Source organism: Agelaius tricolor, unplaced genomic scaffold, assembly GCF_023055355.1.
Source record: "Agelaius tricolor isolate 1412-34295 unplaced genomic scaffold, bAgeTri1.0.p SCAF_42, whole genome shotgun sequence".
NCBI lineage: Eukaryota > Metazoa > Chordata > Aves > Passeriformes > Icteridae > Agelaius > Agelaius tricolor.
Genome location: NW_027269302.1, coordinates 665,796 through 688,435, shown reverse-complemented (window position 1 = coordinate 688,435; position 22,640 = coordinate 665,796). Strand labels below are relative to the sequence as shown.

The 22,640-nt window shown below is 52.7% G+C and overlaps 2 protein-coding genes across 5 annotated transcripts in view; one reads left to right on the top strand and one right to left on the bottom strand.

Annotated features, from left to right (window-relative positions):
* LOC139603901 (zinc finger protein 154-like) overlaps positions 1–22,640 on the bottom strand; it is a 488,962-nt gene that overhangs the window by 361,713 nt on the left and 104,609 nt on the right. The gene's annotated exons all lie outside the window — the stretch shown is intronic.
* LOC139603907 (zinc finger protein 436-like) overlaps positions 6,504–22,640 on the top strand; it is a 623,778-nt gene continuing 607,641 nt past the window's right edge. For both annotated transcript variants that reach the window (XM_071454917.1, XM_071454916.1), the window contains exon 1: positions 6,504–6,594. The gene's annotated coding sequence lies outside the window, so the exon portion shown is untranslated. The remainder of the gene's footprint in view (positions 6,595–22,640) is intronic.

The window sequence follows — 22,640 nt, the reverse complement described above, 5'->3', positions numbered from 1 at the left end:
CTTTGTTATCTGTTTCACCACTTTGGCTTTGTCATCTATTTGCCAAGACCAGTTTGAGTCATTTGATTTTCCACAAACTCCTCTTTTCTCTGCTAACAGATGATCTGATCCCATCCCATGGTGAAATGTTGTGTTCCTCATTTCAGTGGATTGCTCAGCAGGAAGGTCAGGAGCTGGAGCTGTCTGGTTGGTTATTCCGAGGCCAGCTTGTAATCTAATGGTGCCATTGAAATGAGAAATGGGTTCTGTGGCTCCTGATATGAATTGGTTTGGGTTCCCAGGGGCTGGTCCATGGTGTTGTAGGATTTGTTCTGCTGGCCATTCATCTTCTCCCCATTTTTGGCCGCTCTCTCCAGCCAGGGCTGCATCAATTGACCATTTGTCTCTAATTAAATCATCAAATACTTGGATTCCCAACTGATTTCCCGGAACTTGTGGTAGCAAGAACATCTCAGTGCTCTAATCCACCCTATATAACATAGACAGTGACAGCACACGTTGGAGTGGGCAGAGGGATGATTCCCCCCATTTATTTATAGTGAAGTTTTCCCAACATCCTCCATTTGCTGTTTCCCTGTGCAGCTTCACCCGTTTCTGTCGCAGGGTCAGATATCCTCACCCCGGGCTCTGCCTTGAGCTGTGCAAATTCCATCAGGGCAAGCAGGCAGAGCTCGGGGTGAGGGGCAGGGGGAACCAGCCCAATTCCTGCCCCAGGCAAGAGACCCAGGTACATTGGCCAGGCTTTGCCCAGCAGGGTTCATTTGCATTCCTAAAGCTCCTCTCCTGGCTGACTAGAACCAAAGCTTCTCTTCCAGGGCTGCCATCTGGTGAGTCACATGTGGCCCCCCGGAATCTGCTTTTTTAAAAAAAGTATTAACTATTTAAGAGTTAAAAGTATCACGGTTAAAGTTCTTCAATTTTGCAAAATGCAACATAAAGGCGAACATGGAAAAACCCTGACCAAAAATTGATTCTCACCCTTCTGTCCCAAACCTACCTGACAATATAAAGTAGGATTATTATAAAAAATGTTTCTCATGTTGTAATCTTATCACTGAAACTGTAGGGAAAACAAAAACTCTCCAAGAATCTCTTTCGTGTGAGAGAGTCAAGGCATTACTTGGTTCTGGCCAGGATGTGCAACAGAAATACTTTCATCCACACATAGCCCGGCTGTGCAGAAAAAATCATTCCATGACATGTCAGTTTTACTCGATTTTTCCTAAACTTTACCTAGTCTGAACCAATCTAAATCCACTGCTTTAATGTTCATTGCTTCCAAGTCGTGTAAGTTTTTAGTATTTGGTTTCCTATTAGACTCGGATTTCTTCCCCTCTGCTGTGAATTCGGTCCACACTCCTGGATTTCCTTCTCAGCCTTTTCCAGACCAGGTGTCTCCAGCTGTGCCGGGGCAGTGTCTGGGGTAGCTGTTGGTTGCTGTTTGCGGGGGCGTTGATGTTTTGTTGCTGGTCCTTATCTCTGTGGGTGTCTTTTGGGCTATTCCCAGTCTGTTCGGATGTTAAACTCGTCTCCATTGAGTGGTGGAGATGAGTTTAACATCCGAACAGACTGGGAACCCCTTAAATAAAACCTTTAAAATTTCTTTCCCAAAGGCAAACCTTTGAGTAGAGAAACCTTTCTGAGCAGAGAAATAAGATTTAAAAGAAGCAGGATGGGTACATTTTGCAGCAGTGCAGTCGCAGTCAGCCCAGAGTGTGGGTGTGAGTGAGCCCCAGGGTGGAATTGTGCCGCGGTGCTCCCCAGCAGCTGTGGCAGTGCAGGCCCAGCCAGCGCTGGAGCTGCAGCAGCGGCAGCGAGGCTTGGCCGCAGTGGCTGGAGGTGCCAGGGGAGGGTGGCCAGGATTCCCGAGGGTTTGAGCAGAGGATCTGTGGGCAGGCCCAGGGGCTTGGCCCGCTGTGGAGCCCTGGCTGCTGCTGCGTTGCCTTCAGGGCAGGCTCAGGGGCGGCTCCCATGGTCCTGCTGCAGGCGGGAAGTGCAAATCTCCGGGGCTTCAGAGCCCCTGAGGCCAGGCTGAGGGGTCCCCCCGTGCTCAGCTGTGCTGGCGGCTGTTTCTGGCCTCAGGGACACTTGGCGTGGGCCCCTTGGCCACCAGTGGTGCTGCTTTGCACTCCTTAGGCAGGAGCCGATGGCCTGGCTGGGTGTTGGCAACAGCAAAGTCCCAGGGCAGGCTCTGTGCCAGCCCAGCTTCCTGGGGGAGAGATTCCACAGGAGACAGGATCCTGGCTACAGCCTGCCTTACATTTACATCCCTTATTTCCACCCTGCACTAGGTGGAGAATTGCCCAGGTAAGGAATTCCAGACATGAATTCCAAGGGAGATAATTGAATATCTGCCTTGGGTCTGGCTCTTTTTCTTGCCAAGGCCAATGGCAAAAGCTGTACCCATGGCATCTTGGTTTCTATCTCTGGCTTCCAAAGGTGTTTCTTTATTTCCCCATTCATTCTTTCTACCCAACCCGAGCTCTGGGCTTGCCAGGGGGGTTATGGAGGTCCCATTGTATTCCTAAAGCTGCCATAGGACAGCTGAAGGGTCTTTCCTGTAAAATGAGTTCCCCATCTGAATCTATTGCTTCCACAATCCATTATCTTTGAATTATTTCTTTTAGCAATAGGTTAATAAGTGATCCAGTGATTGCTGAAGCAGTCAGAATTGCTTTTGCCCCCCTGTTAGGTGCCATGGTGTCAGCAGAAGATTTTGAAGCCTTCCTGCTCAGGGCATTTCAGTGCCAGGCTCTTACAAGCACCGAGAGCTCCGCGGGTTGAGCTGAGCATGGGGCGGTGACCTGCGCTTTGTCTGATTCCCCTTCCTTAATAACAGCCTGTCTTGTAGCTCTTTTCCCTCCTGCTGCCCTTGCAGAGCCATCCACAAACACATTGTCTCCCTCAGGCCAGGGAATGTCCCATCAATCTCTCCCAGCCTGGCTCGGGAGCTCTGTCCCTTGAGTGCAGTCCTGGGTTCCTTGCCAGCCCCTCTCCAGGCTGTTCAAACAGGAGGCTGGGTTAAACCCTTGCCCTGTCCTCAGTTCTGAATCCTCCTGTGCCACTGAACAAGTTTCATACTGTAATAACCGAGCCCTGCTCAGCCATTTAGAGGCTCTTTTGGTTGTCAAAGCTTTAACTTGATGCCAGACTTGAACTCTAGGAGATCCTCCTGTTGTCATCAGTTTTCGGCCTCTGCTCCCATGGAAGCTGTGGCTGCACAATTCTGCAGACAATGAGGCTGCTCTCTGGCCACTGGGTTAAACATTTTAGCACAAGAATTCCTTTGGCAAGACCCTGTTTAACGTCCACCTATAATTCAAATTCTTTTTCCCTGTCTGGAAGGCCCAGGCCACTCACCTCAGTTAATCTTAATTTTAACACTTGAAAATTCTGTGTTTCCTCCTTGTGTCCATCCATCCAGTTTGTTGACTGGCAAGATAGGAGTGTTGTAGGGAGACATCCTTGGCTCCAAAAGCCCTGCCTTTAACAGGGACTCAATACCAGGCTGTGAGCCCTTCCTTCCCTCTCTTGGAACAGGGTATTGCCTGTCCTGGTTGCTTTAATTTGTAGAGGCTCCATATCTAATTTTCTGTATTTCCCTGGGGCTGCCCACACTTCTGGGTTCACTTCAGCATAGGCCTTGTCAGACTTTTGACACAGAGGTGCAACAGAACTGGCCTCTGTATCCCTTTTTACAGTATTAAAATCCAGCTCTCAAACTCCTTCCTAGTTAATTACAATCACAGGAGGAAGAATAAGAAATTCATTTATTTCAAACCTATCCCCCACAGCTTCTAATAGTGGTTGAACAAATCATACCTGCTCATCTTTCCCACTCATTCCCTTAAAAATTAAAATATTCCTGTACTATTTTCCCCTTTAGGTCTAAGATTCAGAGCAGATTGAGAGGCCCCTGTGTCCATCAGGAAATGCCTCCTCTCAATGCAGACCCACCTGAATGTTCTCAAGGGCTCCAGTGTGGAGGGTCCCTGGTGTGATGGGAGCTGTGACAGCCCTGCCAATCCATGTCCATCACGGGCTGGACTTGCTGGTCCTGAGGGTGCTGCTGTCTCTGCTTGCAGTGTCCTTGTGCCCTGCAGCCGGAGCCCTGATTCCTTGCCAGGGGCTGTTTGGGTGGGCTGTGCCCTGCCGAGGAGGGCAATGCCTCTGCCGGGTGCTTGTGGCCGAGCCGTGCCCTGGGTGCTGGGGCCCCCTTGGGCCCTGGGGCTGATCCCTCAGGGGCTGTAGGAGCTCTGCCCTGGCCTTTGCCTTCAGCTTGGCCTTTTGCTGCTCCCTTCTTGCATTCACCTGCTGGGCCTTTGTGCCCAAGTGCTGCAGGGCCTTCTTCTGCCCCTCCTGCAGCCCCCCTCAGTGCCTGTGGGTGCTTGTCTTGCTTTACAAGACAGGCGTCTGCTTGGGAAGGCAGAAAAAGCCCCTCTTGGAATGGAGAATGCAAACCCCCTCCCTCTTAATTTTTAGGATAGTGAAATCAAGGGGCTCTCAGGCAAAGATATGGGATTAGGAATAACGGTTCTTTCCTAGTGTGTATAATATAATAATAGTAGTGTGTATCAACAGCTCCGGCAGTGACAACAAACAGAGCCCGGAGCCGGTCCCGGCCTTTCGGCCGCGGCGCTTTCCCCTTGGGTGCAGTTCCGGGCACGGCCGGCAGGGGCGCCGGTGGCTCCCGCGGGGCGGGGCAGCGCATCCCTGCCATGGGAACCTCTCTTCACGGCAATAGAGCAATCCCTTCATCTAACTCTTTCACTTTTTTACCTTCTGTAGCCTTTCTCCCGTGTTTTGGGAAAGAATTTGGAGAGGGCTGCCTTTTAACTGAGCTCCTAGTGTTTCGATAAGGTGCTTCCTGTAGAGAGAGGGATTTTCCCTGAACAGCCGGAGCTGTGGTTACCAAGGGGACGTAACTCAGAGCAGGAGGGGTCAGGGGAGGATATCCCGCCGAGGCTCGGTCGGAGTGTGGGCAGGGTCTGCTGCCGGAATCGCCAGAGGGAGATCTTCCCGTGGAGGCCGAGCCGGAGCGTGGGCAGCCCCCACATGGCTTCTGGCGGCTGATCCGGCAGCTCCCGGCAGAGAAAAGGCAGGTGGGAGACCCCGGCAGCAGCAGCGGCGCTGCCCAGCGCAGCTGGCACGGGCAGGGCAGGCGGGGATGGGATGGCTGGGACCCGCCCTCGGTGCGGTCGGCGCGGTGACCTCGGCCCACGCGGCAGGACAGAGCAACCCCATCTTGCCCAGCATGGCCGGCAGAGCGGCCGCGGGCCGGGCAGTGGGGCCAGGGCACACAAATTCACCGCCAGCGCCGGGGCAGGTGGAGCTGCCCTGGGCAGTGAGCCCGCACCTGGGATGGAAACCGGGGCAGGCGGAGCTGAGGCGGGCAGCGAGCCGGGACCCGGGACAGGCGCCTCGGCCGCCAACGGAGGGGGCAAGAGCTGCAGAGGATCCCACTCTCTTTCTGACTTTTCCGCTTGTTCCCCTCCCTTTCATTTCCCCTTTTTATTTTCTTGGTTTTTTCCTCGGGTGTTTCTGATACTTCAAAGATTTTTATTCTCCTAAAATCTCCTGTCTAACATATGGCATCTTCTCTTTCTTCTAGATTAAATGGGTTTTTTTCCAAATAAATCCAGAACCTAACAAATCCAATGCTTGGATATTTTGAAATGGTCGACGAGCTAAGTCATGACCTCCTAATGTTGTTTTTCTCATCACCTTTTTATTTATCCTTTGGCAAATTAAGCATCTTTCAGTGACTTGCTTTGCTACACCAAAAATCCCAGTGCACCCAAAATTCCTTAAAAAATGATCACACAAAGCTTGAGTACGCCAGTGGGGTTTCTGATGCACGTCTTCTAATCTTTTCCTAGTAAGCACATTTTATTAAGTAATTGTCTTCCATGTAGAAGTTTCTATTTCCCTGATTTATCTTGTTCATTTCCTATCTTGTTTAATTCTTTTTTCTTGGCTTCCCTAAACTTTGGAATTTCCAGTTTTTCCTCGTTTGGAGTTAATATTAACATAACTCTTTCAGCTCCATTTTCTGCTGCATCCTTAGCTTTGTGATCTGCCCCCAGTTTGCCCAGTTTGCCTCTCCTTTGGCCCGGGCCGGGTTCCCCCCGCCCGCAGCGGCTGGGAGCAGCCGAGAGCCCCGCGCTGCCCATGCCGACCTGGCCCGGCTCCATCGCCGCTGCTGCCGCGGGCTGCGAGGGCTGCGGGAACGGGGCACCGAGGGTGTGGCTGCTGCTGGGGGAGGAGGAGGAGGGAGGGAAGGGCAGGGATGGAGGGGGAGGAGAAGAAATGGAAGGGGCGGAATGGAAGAGGAGCAGGAGGTGGGGATAAGACAGGGGAGGAGGAGGAGGGGGGATGGAAGAGGAGGAGCGGGAGGAGAAAGAGCAGGGAAGGAGGCGGGGTTAGGGGGGAGGAGGAGAGGGAGAAGGAGATAGGACAGAGGAGGAGCGGGAGGAAGAGGAAGAGGCGGGACAAAGGCAGATCAGGGCTGAGTTGCGGGAGCCACGCGGTCTCGAGCCCTGCCTGAATTCGCAGCCCCCACCTGTGGGATCATCGCCCCCCCCCATGGCTCCGGTGAGCGGGGAGGGGGAGCCCGGCCCGGATATCCCGGGGGGTCCCTGGGTTGGGTTTTTGGGGGGATGTTTGGAGAATGAAGAAGTCCAAGGCTGAGCGGAAAAGGCCCCTCGGGGAGACATCGAGGGGTGGCGGTGGCGGCTGCGGGCAGAGGCAGCCTGGAGGAGCAGAGCCCTGTGTCCCCCAGGAGGCCAAAGTGGGGAGGCCAGAGAGGGGGGAGCGCCGCCATTGGCGGGAGCCTCAAGAGCCTGGAGAGGGGCAGGGGGGACTCCTTGGAGCCGCTGCAGCCCAGAGCAGAGAATGAGGGGAGAAGGGAGCCCGGGAGCCCAAAGAGCCCCGGCATCCCGAAATGGGGAGAGCCAAGAGGGGGCAGTGCCTCCCCAGAGACGGCCTGGGGGGATCTCGATGCCCTTGCCTGTGGCACGGAGGCAAATCCCATGCTGTCCTTGTCCTTCCTCGCCCAGAGCAGGAGCTGAGCATGGAGAGCAGGGAGGACAAATGCCCGCGGCAGAACCTGGTGGCAGAGGCCGTTTTGAGCGGCTCCACGGCGCAGGAAGCCAACGGGGAGGAAAAGGCCCGGAGATGCCGCACGAGGAGGGGCTGCAAACGCAGATGGCAGGGATGTGAGGGGGAAAGAGGCAGCCTGGGCCGGGAAGGCGGCCAGAGATGGAGGCAGAGCTCGGAGCTGGTGCTCCATGAGCAGCTCCATGATGGGGAGAAGCCCCACACGTGCGAGGAGTGTGGGAAGAGCTTCAGGTGGAAGTACAACCTGACTGTGCACCAGAGGACCCACACTGGGGAAAAGCCCTACAAGTGTGGGGAGTGTGAGAAGAGCTTCAGCCAGAGCTCCAGCCTGATCAAGCACCAGAGGACCCACACAGGGGAGAAGCCCTATGAGTGTGGGGAATGTAGGAAGAGCTTCAGCCGGAGCTCCAGCCTGATCAAGCACCAGAGGACCCACACTGGGGAGAGGCCCTATGAGTGCTCCAAGTGTGCGAAGAGGTTTCAGACCAGCTCCCATCTCATCCAGCACTATCAGAGTCACACAGAGGAGAGGCCCTTCCAATGCCCCGACTGTGGGAAGGGATTCAAGAACAACTCCGACGTTGTCAAGCACCGGCGCATCCACACAGGGGAGAGGCCCTACGAGTGTGATAAATGCAGGAAGAGGTTTCAGACCAGCTCCAGTCTCCTCCAGCACTATTGGATTCACACAGAGGAGAGGCCCTTCCAATGCCCCGACTGTGGGAAGGGATTCCAGCAGAACTCCACCCTCGTCACCCACCGGCGCATCCACACAGGGGAGAGGCCCTACAAGTGTCCCCAGTGTGGGAAGAGCTTCTCCAGCAGCTCTCACTTGACCCGACACCAACGGAGGCACCGGTAAGGGAAGCCCTGCGAGTGCCCCGAGTGCGGGAAGAGCTTCGTGCGCTGCTGCAGCTCCATCCCCCACTGGAGGAGGCACTTTGGGCACAGCCCTGGTCACTCACATTCCCTGTGATCCATGTTGGGAACACACCTGGCTGCTTCTCCTTTTGGTTTGGCCTGAATTTTTTTCCCTTCTCCATCTCTTAGCAGTTCAAAAGCCAAGAGGGATTCATCTGTCACTTCAAAACCACTCAAATCTCACTGAAAACAAATGAATTTTAACCCAAAAGGGCTCAATTCCACCTCAAATTCCTTGTTCCCTCCTCAAAAAAACTCAATCCCATGGCAAACTCACTCCATTCCACAGCCGCCAGGGTGAGATGGGGTTGGAAGCAGACTGGGAGAAGTGGGATCATGTGGAGCGGTGGGATGGGGATTGTGTGGGCCTGGCTGTGTGGGATGTATTTGATAGCAAATAAAAATTTCTGAGTTACTGATTTCTGTCCCATTCTTTTTCAGGCAATTTTGTTTGCGGTGTCACCTTGTCAGGTGAATTAATTCCCATAAGAATCCCTTTTTTAAAATCATCTAACCCAAACAATCCCGAAAACCAGTATCCAAATAAAACCACCCGCCTGCATTTAATTTTTTTAATTGTAATTTAATTGTTTTAGAGTATTTAGAGGTGTTATAAATTATTTGGTTAAAAGGTATGAGAAATTATCATGGTGTTTGGTTTTGTGTTTAGTATATTTGTAATATGAATTGTTTAACTAAGGTGTGTTAGATTGCATGTTTGTTTTTTAGATATTTTTTATCTCAAGTATATTAGCCATCGAGTTAAAACTTTCAAAAGGTATTTCTTGATATATAATTTGTTTATTTATATGCATTGGTAATATTATACTAATAGTTGTTGGTTTGGTTTGACTCATTGTTGGAGTATTGTAAAGAAGAGTTGAGATTTTCATATTTTATTTTTATTATAATTTATTTAATTTCAATTATTATTTCTTTGTTTATAATTTTATTGCAATTTGTTGAGGGGAAAGGAAGGAAGTTCAAGGGCAGGAACATTTTTTCCTGGCTGGGAACTGGAATTCCAGACCCTGGGAGTGTGTGCAGGACCCCACAGACTGGGATCAAATATGGACTGGGATCAAATATGGGCTGGGATCCTTTGGATTGGGGCTGCACAGACTGGGACCATATGGATCAGGACCACACAGACTGAGATCAACTGGACTGGGATCAAATATGGACTGGGACTGTTTCTGAAAGTAACTTTGTTATGAGTTTTTATTTCTGTTGTTAATTAAGCTCAGTGAAAAGGCTGCTTCTGTTAAACTGCCTGCTTGGATGGGATAACATCCAATGCACACGGGATGAGGACACCTGTACAGATCTGCCAACTATCAGCACTACCCGTCTGAAGGCAGAGTGCACCAAGGCCCAAAACCTGGAGGTGATAAAGAGAAGGAGCCAAAACCACAGCCAAGAAACACACATGCTCTGAAAAGGCAGACCCAAGGAGGGGCCACGTAAAATCATTCCTGGAATATGTAAAGTAGTTTATGGGTATGCATGAGGCTCTATGAATATGCACCAGGCTGATGTAAGGGGAAAGGTATTTCAGGGCGATGCAGATTCCTTGGTTGTGGTTTTAGTCCATTTTTATCACCTCCAGTTTTTGGGCTTTGGTCTACTCTGACTCTGAGAAATTGAGGTTTTGGGATTTTTAGTATGTTGTGGATGGAAGCAAAATGGAGGGCACAGTGTTTTGTCCTGGGTTTCTTCTTCATGCTTCTTCCTTCTTCTTCATGGGTTTGGGTGGCTTTTTGTAATTGGGCAGAAATTCCACATTGCAGGCTCTTTGGGATCAGTTATTGGCTTAAACAGGAAAATAATCTAGGTGTCAGTTCCTAATTGGATAGTTTAGTCTTAAAAGACCTTGGAACAAGAGATTGTGGGCCATTTTGTGCCTTCTACTGAAAAGCTGCTGAACTCCCAGTAATGAGGCTGTTTTACTGATAAGAAATAATAAACACTTGAGTCTGAACATGAATTACTGTCTCAAGTGCCTTCAATCCAGAGCCAGTGAAACCAACAACTGGTACCCCACAGCTTGAGGTAGTGCCAAGGCAGAACTTGTTCATGCTCTTTTCCCCTGGTGATTTTCTACTCTCGTCCAGACTCTGACAGCAAAGCCGTGCTGGTGACAAAAGATTGACCTTGGCATCCTGGGGCACTTTCTGGGTGGGTGTTTGAATCTGCTTTTCCAGGCCTTGGGCTGAGGAGGGTGAGGCCGAGGCCTGGGCCCCTCCAGGCGGCGCCGGGAGCGCCCGGGGCAGCGGCGCGGGGCGGCCCTGAGGGGCGGCACAGGGGGCATTTCCCCCGAGCGGGCGGGCGGGCGGGCGGCGGGGAAAGGCGCCCTGGGCACAAGGGCAGGCACAAGGGCCCCGGCTCTCTGCAGTGCGGGCGGCCCAGCGCCGATCGCTGCTCCCGGAGCCGCTGCCAGGGCCGGGTCTCCTCCCCGCCGCTGACCCTGCACCTGCAGCGCTGCCTCCGCCTCTGCCGGGCTCCCCGGCACGGACGGCAAGGACGTGGACACGCTGCAGCAGGGGCCCAGCAGGGACACCCAGATGGTGCCGGGGCTGCAGCTCCTCTCCTGCAAGGAAAGGCTGACACAGCTCGGCTTCTTCAGCCTGGGAAAGAGACCCAGCCTTGATCCAGCTGTGGCCTTCCAGTACCTGAGGGCAACACACAAGAAAGCTGGACAGGGACTTTGTACAAGGCCAGGCAAGGACAGGACAAGGGAGCATGGATCCAAATGGAGAGAGATTAGGTTTAGGTAAGGGATTCAGAAAAAAGGCTCTCCTGGAACAGGTTGCCCAGAGAAGGTGGGCGTGTCCCGTCCCTGACAGTGTTCAAGGCCAGGCTGCATGGAGCTCTAGACAAGCCGGTCCAGTGCAAGGGGTCCCCAGCCACAGCAGGGGGGTTGCAGCCATGGGATTTTCCAGATCCCTTCCAAGCCAAACCATGCCACGACTCCATGATTCTGGGATACTTCCCCTCCTCATCCTCTGGCAGAAAAAGAAACTTGGCCCCAAGTTCCACACTGCAGACCATGTCTTTTGGCAGCCTGCAACTGTGTCAACAGAGGATGAAAAGAGATGACATTACTGACTCGATTTCCCTTTTCTACTTGAAAAGTAAATGCTCTGCTCCTGTCCACTCTGGCAAAATTGTCACAAGAGGCAATTGTTCCCCATGAAAAGCTTGGTCTCATGCAAAGAAGAAAGAAGCCAGAAGCCAACAGTCTTCGTTATTCCTACGTTGTTTTCTTTGGTTACTTCTCTAATAGGAATGACTTTGAGGTGTGATTTGTTTGTTTCTCTCTTTCGTTCCTGGCGGCATCGTGGTCCCCCCGCAGCGCAAGGGCGCCCTTGTGCCCCTGGAGCTGGCGCTGCTGTGGATGGTGTTGCGGCCTGGCTTCCGCGGCCTCGTGAGGCTCCTGGACGTGTTCGAGGTGCCCGAGGGCTTCGCGCTGCTCATGGAGCGTCCGCAGCGCTGTCAGCACCTCTGGTACTTCCTGCACGAGCGGCGGTTCCTGACGGAGCCCGTGGCGCGGGGGCTGTTCCGCCAGGTGCTGGAGGCCATGGGGCACTGCAGCAGCCGCGGCGTCCTGCACCCCCACATCAAGGCCGAGAACGTCCTCATCGACCTGGCCACGGGCTGGGCGAAGCTCATCGACTTCGGCTGCGGCACGATCCTCCAGGACACGTTCTACACCCGGATGTCAGGTGAGGCCAATGCCGGGGCCCAGCTGGGCAGCAGAAGTTCCTCCCTTGGCTGGCATAGGGGGAAGAGGGAGGGAAGGAAGGAGGGAAGGAAGGAGGGGGAATCCATCTTCAGCCAGCTGCAGCCAAGTTGCTTTTTGGCAGGGCAGGGGCTGGCTGTTGTGGAACGGGAGCTGGCTGGGAGGGAGGGAGCAGCATGGGCCTGATGAGCTGCGCCCGTGTCCCATAGGAACGCCGGAGTACAGCCCACCGGAGTGGATCCTCTTTGGCTGCTACCATGGCCAGCCAGCCACCATCTGGTCCCTGGGCATCCTGCTCTATGAGCTGCTCTGTGGGCACCTTCCTTTCCACACCAACGAGGACATCGTCTGGGGCCAGCTCTTCTTCCTGCCCCGGGTGTCTCAAGGTGGGGATGCGCCTTCAAGGCACGAGGGGAAGAACGGGGTTGGAAGGGGTGGTTGGCACATAAGCATCCTGCTCTTGCAGCTGGTGAGGAGGTGCATCTCCTGGGCTTAGCTGGAGGAGGTGGCACCTGTGCCTCTGTGCTGGTGTCCTCCGCAAGAGAGGATCGATAGGAAGCTTTTGGCTGCAGCTCTGAGCACTCCTGGTGTGGCCTGGGCACTGTGGAATGTGGGAGAGCATGGACAGGAGCCTTGTCCTGCTGAGCTTTGTAGACAGTTGGCTGGCTGAGAAAGGTCACGTCAACATAATACCCCTGGTTAAGCAAGAAGGAGAGAAGTCTAGAAGTCAGCAGTCAGTGTCCATATAAGGCAAGGACATTGTGCCCTTGATGCAACAACAGGATAGGGAAGAGGCTCTTTTGCCAAAAATATGAAGAATAGTTTCAACAGAATAACCACAAGAATGCAGAAGAAGGCGTAGTTGGCCGATAAGTAACTAACCAATAATGAGCACTCCTTTGCAATATGTATGAGCTTTATTAAATCCAATATAAACATGTGTGACTCTCAATAAAGTTCGAGACGTGCTGATCAGTCATATTGCATGCCACATTTCTCCCGCTGATCCGACACAAACCCAAACTCCAGCCCTGGGATACCCTATAAAAACCCCACGGCCCTCCCTTTGCCCTGTCTTTCGGGGGTCAGAAATGGATTCTGGAGCTTTCTGAAACCCAGACCCGTCTCGTTTGTTCCTGGCACCGGCAGCTGCAGCCTCCCTGGACACCATGAACTCTGGAGAATGGGGGCAGCCAGTGGGGACAGGTCCTGGAGTGCAAGATAAGTGTGTGTTCTGTTTGCCATCTGTCAGTGGTGGAGCAGTTATCTTCTGTTCATTGGGCAGTTTCTCTCTTCCACAACCAATCCTCCCTCTGGGGAGGTGTGTTCCATTAATAGGCCATTAATTATTAATTATTAATCTTCTGGTAATGGTCCACTGAGTGTCACTGCATGGCTGATTAAATGACATCATCCCATTGGAAGATGCTCCGCCCAGGGGGAGGAGCCAAGCATTCCTACCTGGATAGAATCTGAGATTTGGAACACTGTAGGCAGCCTTTTCCTCCTGGATTCCCAGAGGAGCAGCTGTCTTCCTTCTCCACGGGATTCCCAGAGGATCAGCCTTTTCCTCCTGGATTCCCAGAGGAGCAGCTGTCTTTCTTCTCCACGGGATTCCCAGAGGATCAGCCTTTTCCAACTGGATTCCCAGAGGAAGGAAGATTCCCAGGCCCATCTACAGCAGCCCTGGACCTTCAGAGGAAAACTCCACCCTTCTCCAGGATCCCTGCTCCAACAGAGCCACACCTGGCACTGCAGGAGGGCTGCAGCCACCACTGAATGGGACTGCTGCCAGCACCCTGACCCACAGGGGGTCAGGCCCTGTTCTGACTCTGTCAGTGGGGTTTTTTTCGTTTGTACTACTGCATTAATATTTTTATTTTTTCCTAAAAAAGAACTGTTATTCCTATTCCCATATCTTTGCCTGACAGCTCCTTAATTTCAAAATTATAACAATTCAGAGGGAGGGGTTTACATTTTCCATTCCAGGGGAGGCTCCTGCCTTCCTTAGCAGACACCTGGCTTTTCAAACCAAGACAATAACAAAGTTACTTGAACACCACAGATAGAAAATCCATTTTAATCTCTGCAAAAAGCCAATATTATGTGTCCATAACAATAAACCTCTCGCTGAGTGATGGTAGATGTCAAAGTAACTTTGTTATAAAGATACAGTTTTTATTTCTGTTGTTAATTAAGCTCAGTGAAATAGCTGCTTGTGTTAAACTGCCTGCTTGGATGGGATAACATCCAATGCACCCAGGATGAGGACACCTGTACAGATCTGCCAACTATCAGCACTCCCTGTCTGAAGTGAGCTACACTTTGGGAACATCTCATGTTTCATGCCTGCAGTGGGTGACAAGATGATTTAAAATGCTAATGAAATAAACAAGAAAGATTTAAAAATGCTCATAAAATAAACAAGAAAGGTCATTTATGTTCCTCAAAATAACAACAACAACAAGAAGTTCTGGTTTAATGAAAGGTGGAATCTGTTGCTCTTAAGAGCAAAGCTTCATAGCTGGAATAAAGAGTGTTCAGCCCAGCTGTTTCTACTATGAGGCCGTATTTCATCCCCCCTGAAAGTCCTTCATGTTTGCACAGAAAACTGTCCCTGCACAGCCCAATAAATTCCATCACTTCAGCTGGCCAAACAACCACTGTGGTCAAGTGGGGTCTGAGCAGCTTCCAGGATCCCAAGCAGCTTCAGAAGCTTCATTTTACACCTCCTCTTCTCCCAGTGAGTACCCAGCACCACCATCACTGTGGACCCATAGCTATGGATCACTGGCCTGGCCAGCACAGGGCTAATGTTTGCATCAGCCAGGAGGAGCTGCTCTGCCTGGCTGTCTGTCTCAGCCTCAGCCCTGAGACCCCAAATGCCTCCATTCTGGCCCAATCCTTCCTGGTGCTGAGCATAAGAACTCGTGCAGACAAGAGCAGGGAGGGAATCTCCCCAGCCGTTTATCACCTCAGCAACAAGACCTTGGCACCAGGCTGTTATCTGTAGCAGAAAGCAGCAGCAGGAAGGAGACACCAGATCACCAGCCCCAGGCCATGGCCCTGGTGCTGTCCTTACCAGTGATCAGTGTCTGCAGCTCTCCAGGAGCTCAGGGAGCAGGGATGCTCCTCACCATCTCATCTTACCCATGCACCCAAAGCCACAGCCAGCTGTGTGCTCCTGCCCACCAGCACATGCCAAGGCACAGCGTGGGATTCTTGGGGAGGTGTCCTCTGCAGGGCCAGGAGTTGGACTTGGTGATCCTTGGGGGTCCTTTCCAGCCCAGGATATTTTGTGATTCTAAGGCTTTGGCCAGCCCAGGTTTCAGCCACCTCCCTGATCCAGGTGTGATTGACCCCAAACCAGATCTTGCCTCTGTCTACCCTCCAGTGCAAGGAACATGTTGCATCTACCCCAGCCCCCCTGCTTGTGTCTGATGGATCATGCTGACCTTTTCAACATATTTCTTGGAGTATTATAAAACATTATCTGACAAAAAGCAAAAGAAACAAACAAAACAAAACAAACCCAAAAAACAAACCAAAGAGCCAACAAACTAGCCCAAACTAAATCATTTTGGGTAATGATGGCCTTTTGTTCCAGTTTATCCTGCACCAAACTCCATAGATGGTAACTCTGAACATTTCCCAGACCTTCACAGTAGAGCTTGGAAGTGTCTCTCTGATTTCTTGGTTGTTTCATGACACGTGCATTTCTCCTATATAATCCCAGTGTTTTGCTTAGAAGCCATATTATAACTGGGAATCAATCTTCTTCATTTGAACATCTAGGACAGCTTCACACATCATTTCACCATTAACTAGGATAGACTCAGCCTTGCAGATCTTTCAGGTTTCAAGCCTGGCTGTGTTGTTTCAGTTCTTTGCTGCTGCTTGTGTTCTGTGAAAAAAAAAAATTAAATAACAACACTTTGGGACTTTCTGTTGTGGCTTGAAGAAGAACACAGGTTGTTTCATCACTGTTGTGAGACATGTGTTACCCGGCTCATTAATTCACAACAGTTCTTGTTTTCTCTGCCTTTTTCATGCTGATGTGAGACATTTGTGAAGTCCAGGGTTGTACTGCAAGTGATTAATGCTGCAGTAAAGTCTGATAAACTGAGATTCCAACAAAAAAGTGTGAAAAATGTAACCTCTAAAGTTCTGAAAGCTCACATGTGACAAAACCCATAAATCAGCCCAGAAGCAGTCATTATGGTGAGTTACTAACGTGATTATGCAGCTGCATTTGTCATCATTTCCCATTACGTAGAGAATAAACCTGTCAGGCTGATTTATGGCAGAGGGCTCCACAAGATGGGAACTGGCACCTGTACTGTTCTGTGGAAAACGATGAGAAATGCTGTGTCTGCTCAAGTGCTGAATGGAAAAGGAAGGAGGGGAGATAACTGTTCTTTGAAGGCACTGATTCAGGGACAAAGACTTCAGAGAGGAGTCATGCTTGCACCCATTGGATGGCAGGAAGAGTATCCACCAACCTGTCCCAACAGCAGCAGCAGCATCAGAATGCGTTCTCCACAGGTGGAGGGAAGAGAGCAGAGAGGAGGTCTTTTGAGGGGAAAAAAGTTAGTCATGGAGAAATCCTAGAAGCCTGGAATGGTTCAGGTCACAAGGAATCTGAAAAACCATCTTGTTCTAACCCCTGCTGTGGGCCGTGACAAACTGAACAGTTGAATGCCTGGCTACTCAGGGGATACTCAAGGTTTTGGATTCCATGCCTGTGCATCTACCGTGGAGCAGCTGGGTCTGCTGGGAGCAGATGGCATCCACCTGAGCTCAGAGCAGGCCAAAAGATGGGCAGATGTAGGACTGAGCAGGGCGAGGGACATCCCTGCACAGCAGCGCTCTGACAAGAGCAGCAGCGGCCTCCTCTCAGTGCCCTTCCCCGAGCAGCAGCCGCTGAACACCATGGTGGCTACACAGATGCTTTTGGCTCTGCAATCCCTTTGTGCTCAAAGGCCACGCTGGGCATTTCAGCTGGGCTGGAAGGTCTGGCTGGGCAGGGAACGGGCAAGAGGCACTGGTGGTGTGAGCTCCATGTGTTCACCGGGGACACAAGGAAGATTCTGTTCATCCAAAGGAAAACACAAGCAGCCAGTCCCTGCTAACACAGCAGTGCGACTCTGTCCAGAGCAGCTCAAATTCTCTGCCAGAACCACCCCCCTGCACCTTCTTGATCTGAAGGGGACTAGAAGTGGTTTCACTGAAGTTCTTTATTTCTGCTGTCTGATAATGGGAAGGTGTCAGAGAAGTCTTGGATGGACTGGATCAGGGAAGAGTCAAGCAAGAAAACCTGAGCAACCATCACCCAACCCCACTCACAGAAGAACAAGTCCCATTAGGAAAAGCACCTCAGGTGTTTTCATAGTTGATAATATGTATCCTACTCAACATTATTGATTATAATCTTTTCCCTTTGGAAACTTATCAGTGGGGACTTCTGCCTGCTTTGTGAAGGGAGCCCCTGGGGCCCATCCCCTCCCAGAGGGGCTGCACTTGCTGCCTGCCGGGGCTTTCATTGCTGGGCCCACTGGGAGCCCCTGAGCTGGGCTGGGCACCAAGGGCGGGGCTGGCCTGGCTGTGATGCCTCTGGCCCCTGTGACACCAGGGGCAGCGTGTCACAATGGGGGCAGCTGGAAAAGGCCCCCGCAGGTAACGCTGGCCCAGCACAGCCTGGGCAAGCGGTGAGTGCGCACGTGGCGGGGCTGGGCCGGGCCAGGGCCGGGCCACGAGCGCCGCACCCGGGCCTGCATTGTCCCCCTGCACCCAGGGCCAGCCCCTGGGGCCGGCGCCTTGGCCGGGGCACGGGGCTGCTGCTGCTGGCCCACTGGCACAGGCCCTGCTGCCTGCCAGCTGCCCGGGGCCCTCTGCTTCTGCCCTCACATCCCTGCGCCTCCGGGCCTCACTTCAGCCCCCACAAGCTCCCTTGGCAGCCCCAGTGAAAGCCTTGTCTCTCTCCTCCTGCAGACCATGGCGCACAGAGCAGTCCTGGCTGGGCTTGTGCTGCTCCTCTTCCTGTTCCCACTTTCCGTGGTGGACAGATTTCACGGGGATGGGCAGCCCCGTGCAGAGGAGATGAAAACGGCCCCCCCAGAGCCAGCTGAGCCTGGCTGGGGACCCTGGCTCCTGGCTGCCTTGCGCTACCTGCACCAGCTCTGGCAAATTGCTCAGCCGCTGCTCCTGCTTTTGGGCTGGTGGCTCAGGCGCAGAAGGGCAGCCACGAGGCAGAGAGCAGTGGCCCAGAGAGCTGAGGAAAAGGCCAGAAGGAGGAAGGTGGAAAGCGAGCGGAGAAGGCGGCTCCTTAGGAAGAGATTCAAAGACATGGAGCAAATGCGCCGGGCCACAAAAGAAATAGAAAAGCAAATGGCCAGGCTGATTGGAATGAATAGGGATACAAACAGGATGCTGAAGGTAGGCAGGGCAGGCTTTTGGAGGAGCACAGGCAGTGGCTGTGTGAAGAAAAGCTTCCTGCTGGAGATGCTCTCTGGGCCGGCCAAGGCGAGCCGCACATCTTTGTGAGCAGCCGGCGCACAGAGCTGCGCTTGCTGCCCAGCACAGCCCTGCGCCGGGGCACAGGCTCCGGGCTCCTGACACACCCTGCCCCTCTGCCCTCTCTCTCCTCACGGGATCTGTAGTAACTGCATCTATTTTAACCCTTTCCCATACAGAGCCTTTGCATCTGCTCAAAGGAAAGCACCATCTGAAGGCATCGGGCCAATGATTGGAGATTGATTCAGATTCTTAAATAGTTTTGAAATATTTAAAATGTTTTCTTTAAAAATAGTTGTCTTTAGCAACATTTTCAAAACTTTTTATTACTATAATGTAGATTAATACTCTTGTAAGATAACATAAATATTTTAATATTAAGTAGTAATAAATAATGGCACTTTTCCTTATATTACATAGAACTTATAATTCATCAAAATTACCAAGAATTATTACAGTTAACAAAAACTGAAGTATACTTTATTTCTGTTTAAACCCGCAAATGTTGCTTAATCTTCATGATCCAATAATTACTTTGTGTCTTGTTTAATATTCATATATACAGTACATAGACTGTCGCTACAAATGCCTATAATCACAATTGGTTAATTTAAATTACACTCTCTGCCCTCCTGTCTCGGGAGGGTGACTTCCCTCAGGCAGCTGCAGTCCCTGTCAAGATGCAATAAAGGCAATGCCTGAACAAACGCTGTGTCTGTGAGTGTCCATGCTGGACTCAGGTGTCAGCTGTGGGGAATTCCTGACACAGGGGCACCACAGCAGCCCTTGGCCATGCAGAGGCTCCTTTCCTCCCCTGCAGCAGCTGCTCCTTTGGTGCTGTGATCCAGCCTCTGCTCTGCGTGATGCCAAATGCAAGAAAACCAGGAGTGCCACCACTCAGACTGTCACTCAGGTCCCTGCAGAGCTCAGGAGCCACCATGGCTGTGTAGGTGTGGAGCCTGCAGTGGGCCATGACAGCAGGGACAGCAGGGACAGCAGGGACAGCAGGGACAGGGGGACACAGCACAGCAATCACAGCCCGGCTGCCCTGGGACAGGCCCGGCAGGCAGACAGGACACGGGGCAGGCAGGAGTCCCCATCCTCTCTGTGCCCTCCTGAGCACAGGCACATAAGGGACAGGGGCAATGGGGACACAGCCGGCCCCTCTCCTCTGGGAATATCCCACCTGCCCAGGGGCCCTGACAGAACGCAGGGGCTGAGGCTCTGCAAGGGGAACCCAAGGGTGAGCAGGAGGACCTCCAAGTTACATCTGCCCACATTCTGCATGCAAACTGCTGCGTGGAGGAGAAAACCAGAGGGGCCTTGCCACAGCAGATCCCATCTGAGGGAAGGTGTTCTCTATTCCTGCACACGGGTGCCCCATGCAACATGGAGCACATGAATGCACTTGGACACCAGATTCTCACCCCTGCTCCAGCGCTTTGGCACAGCAGGAGCGGCCATTCCCTAATAACACACGGGTTTGCAACTCTTGTGCAAAGCAACACAAATTGTCTCTCTCCTCCTGCAGACCATGGTGTCCAAATCAGTCCCTGCCCTGCTGCTGCTGCTCCTCTTCCACTTCCCACGGCCCGTGGTGATCAGTTGGGATGAGGATGCAGAGCTGGGCAAAGAGGGCCTGGAGCAGGCTACCCCAGAGCCACCCGAGCCTGCCTGGGGACCCCTGCTCTGGGCAGCCGTGCAGCAGGGGCCCTACTGGGCTGCTGCTGAGCTGCTCTTCCTGCCTTTCTTCCTCTGCCTCAGGCCCAGAAGGGCGGCCATGAAGCAGAGAGCAGCGGCCCAGAGAGCTGAAGAAGAGGCCAGAAGGCGCAGGATGGAAATGGAGCAGAGAAGGCTTCGCTTCAAGAGGAGCTGCAAAGACTTGAAGGAGCTGTGGGGGACCACGAAGATGATCAAGAAGAAAATGGCCAGGCTGATTTGAATGAACAGCAAGGTGAGCTGCTTCCTGCTGTGCAGCTGAACTCATTGTGTTCAAGTCAGATTTCCTCTGCACGGATGTCATTGTAGTCAGATGAGAAATTGGCTCCTTAATTTGAATGCAGTGGTGCATAGAGCTGTAGTCTAATGTTTCAATGTAGCTGACCTGTGCCCTGATAGCAAGGGGTGTTTAACAAATCTGGTATTGCCAGAAGGCTTTTGTGACTCTGAGACTGTGCTCTGTACATGGAGCAGCAGAATAATTAAGGCCAAATCCTCCCTCGGGAACTGGAGGATATCACACGTGGGTAAGGAGCTTTTGTAAGGGAGAATTGACTGTTCTTCTCTTCCACCAGGTGACCCTGTGCTCCAACACGGTGATGGAGTTCTACCAGAGAATGCTGGTGCACCTGGAGGGTGTTGGCAAGGGAGGGGCAGCCCTGATCACCACAGCCTGGTCCCAGCCCTTGCCTGGCTCCCCCAGGCACTGCCTTGCCCAGGCTTTGCTGGCTGCAGCTGCCAAGGAGAAGTGCTGCTGGATGCCCTCATGTTGTGCCAGCTGGACATGAGAACAGCAGTGCTTGGGCAGCAGCCTGTGGTGAAAAGCACCCCTGCTCACAGCCCAGCACAGGCCTGGGCCCTCTTCTAAAGGCACCAGCAATGATATCATTGATTGGCCTGGGCTTTGGTGCGTGAGGGGGAACAAATTTCCCGAGGGCCTCCTCTCCTTCTTCCTGCAAGAGGTGGAGTTGTGCTGGTGGTGAGCACCGTGCACGGGTTTGGGTCACACCAAGCAGCTGCTGAGAGTCAGGGTCTGGCTCTGTCCATGAGGGCCCATGGCAGGGGGGAAGTGGCTCCCAGCAAGAGTGGGGAGGGCAAGGTCTGACGAGGGGAAAGCAGCCCTTGGTGTGGCAGGTCAGCTCCAGATTTTCTCCTTCCCTCTGCTTCCCAATTTGAGCTTTAATGTTGTCAGAGCTGAGCCCAAAAGTCGTGGTTGCTGCAGCAGAATTCCATGCTGCTGTGCTGCTGTGGGTGTCAGTGTGATGCCCAGAGGGATGCAGCTCCTTGGGGCTGTTCCCTGTCCCAGGCAGAGCCATGCAGGCAGTGCCTGGGCTGCCATTCTGTAAAGCAGGTGGAGCTGGGGCCAGGCAGGGCCTGGAGCTGTGCAGTGGAGGAGCCAGGGAGCTGCAGGGCCTGGCAGGGGCTGATCAGCCCCTCTGTGGGGCAGCTGCTGTCTCGTGCCCTCCAGGGCTGGGGCAAAGACCTGAGTTCTCAGGCAGGGCAGCAGCACCATGGCAGAGAAGGGAGTCATTTGTACTGAGACACTGGGGTTGTGTGTTCCTTGGGCCTTGGGGAGCCCTGATCCTTGTTGGGAAGGCTCCCCCAGAGCTCGTGGCTCACTGGGACTGTTCCAGGAGTCCTTGCAAGCCTTCTGGGGTACAGGAGGGGCTGAGGCAGCTGTGGGGCAAAGGGCTCTGCCTGGGGCACTGGGCAGCCTCTGGGTGCTGCCTCTCAGGGTTTGGGCCTCCTTGACAAGACGTGTTGGAGTGGGCAGAGGTAGAAGGCAATTTATCCCTGTAGGGCTGTTCAATGTGCGTTTGACAGTGACCAATGTGTTCTGCTCCATTGCACAATCTCTGGGGGGAAACGTTCTCCATTCTCTCAGGATCTCTGATTGCCCTGGGGTCATCTCTCTGCCCAGATGTCTCGTTCCTGAGCTCCAAGTGTCCCCCCAAGTGCTGCTGTACGATGAGTGCCACCTGAAGGTGCCCTAGGAGAGGAAGATCCTCATTAGGAATCCCAGCCACCTTCCTGGCTGCTACGGGCTCATTCCCCAGGTTTGGCATCACATCCACCTCCTCCTGTCAAATATTACTGAGGAGATTATTAAGGGAAAAAAGGGTTTGGATAAGACCTTGCTGGTTTCTATTCAGCCTTAAAGATCTGCTGAGAACAGGATCCTCCCCGAATGTAAACTTTAGGAGGCAGTTGAAGCTCCTGAGGAAACAGTTGATGTTCTGGTCTTCAGGGGCTTTTCTTGTGGGAGATCTGAGAGGGTTGTGAAAAGCTGCTGCATCCACAGACACCAGTGCCTGTGCTGGCAGCCTCCTTGCAGGATCCCCTGGGAGTGCTAAGCCTACAATTCTTGCATGTTTGTGCCTTTTACCTTTGTCCTGGGCAGTTGTAAACGTGTGTGTAAGTTGCTGTTGCGGTGCATGTTGAGGAGTCTAAAGTTTCTCCAGAGGTGCCTCTGAAGCTGCATTTCATTCTGTCCCTGCCAGAAACGCAAGGAGGACTCTGCTGTGCTCGACCCCAGCCCCAAGCCCTGTGGGATTGTGCAGCCCCAGAGCTCAGCAGAGATCCCAGCTGTGGTGGCAGTGCAGGCCCTGGGCACTCACGGCCCCAG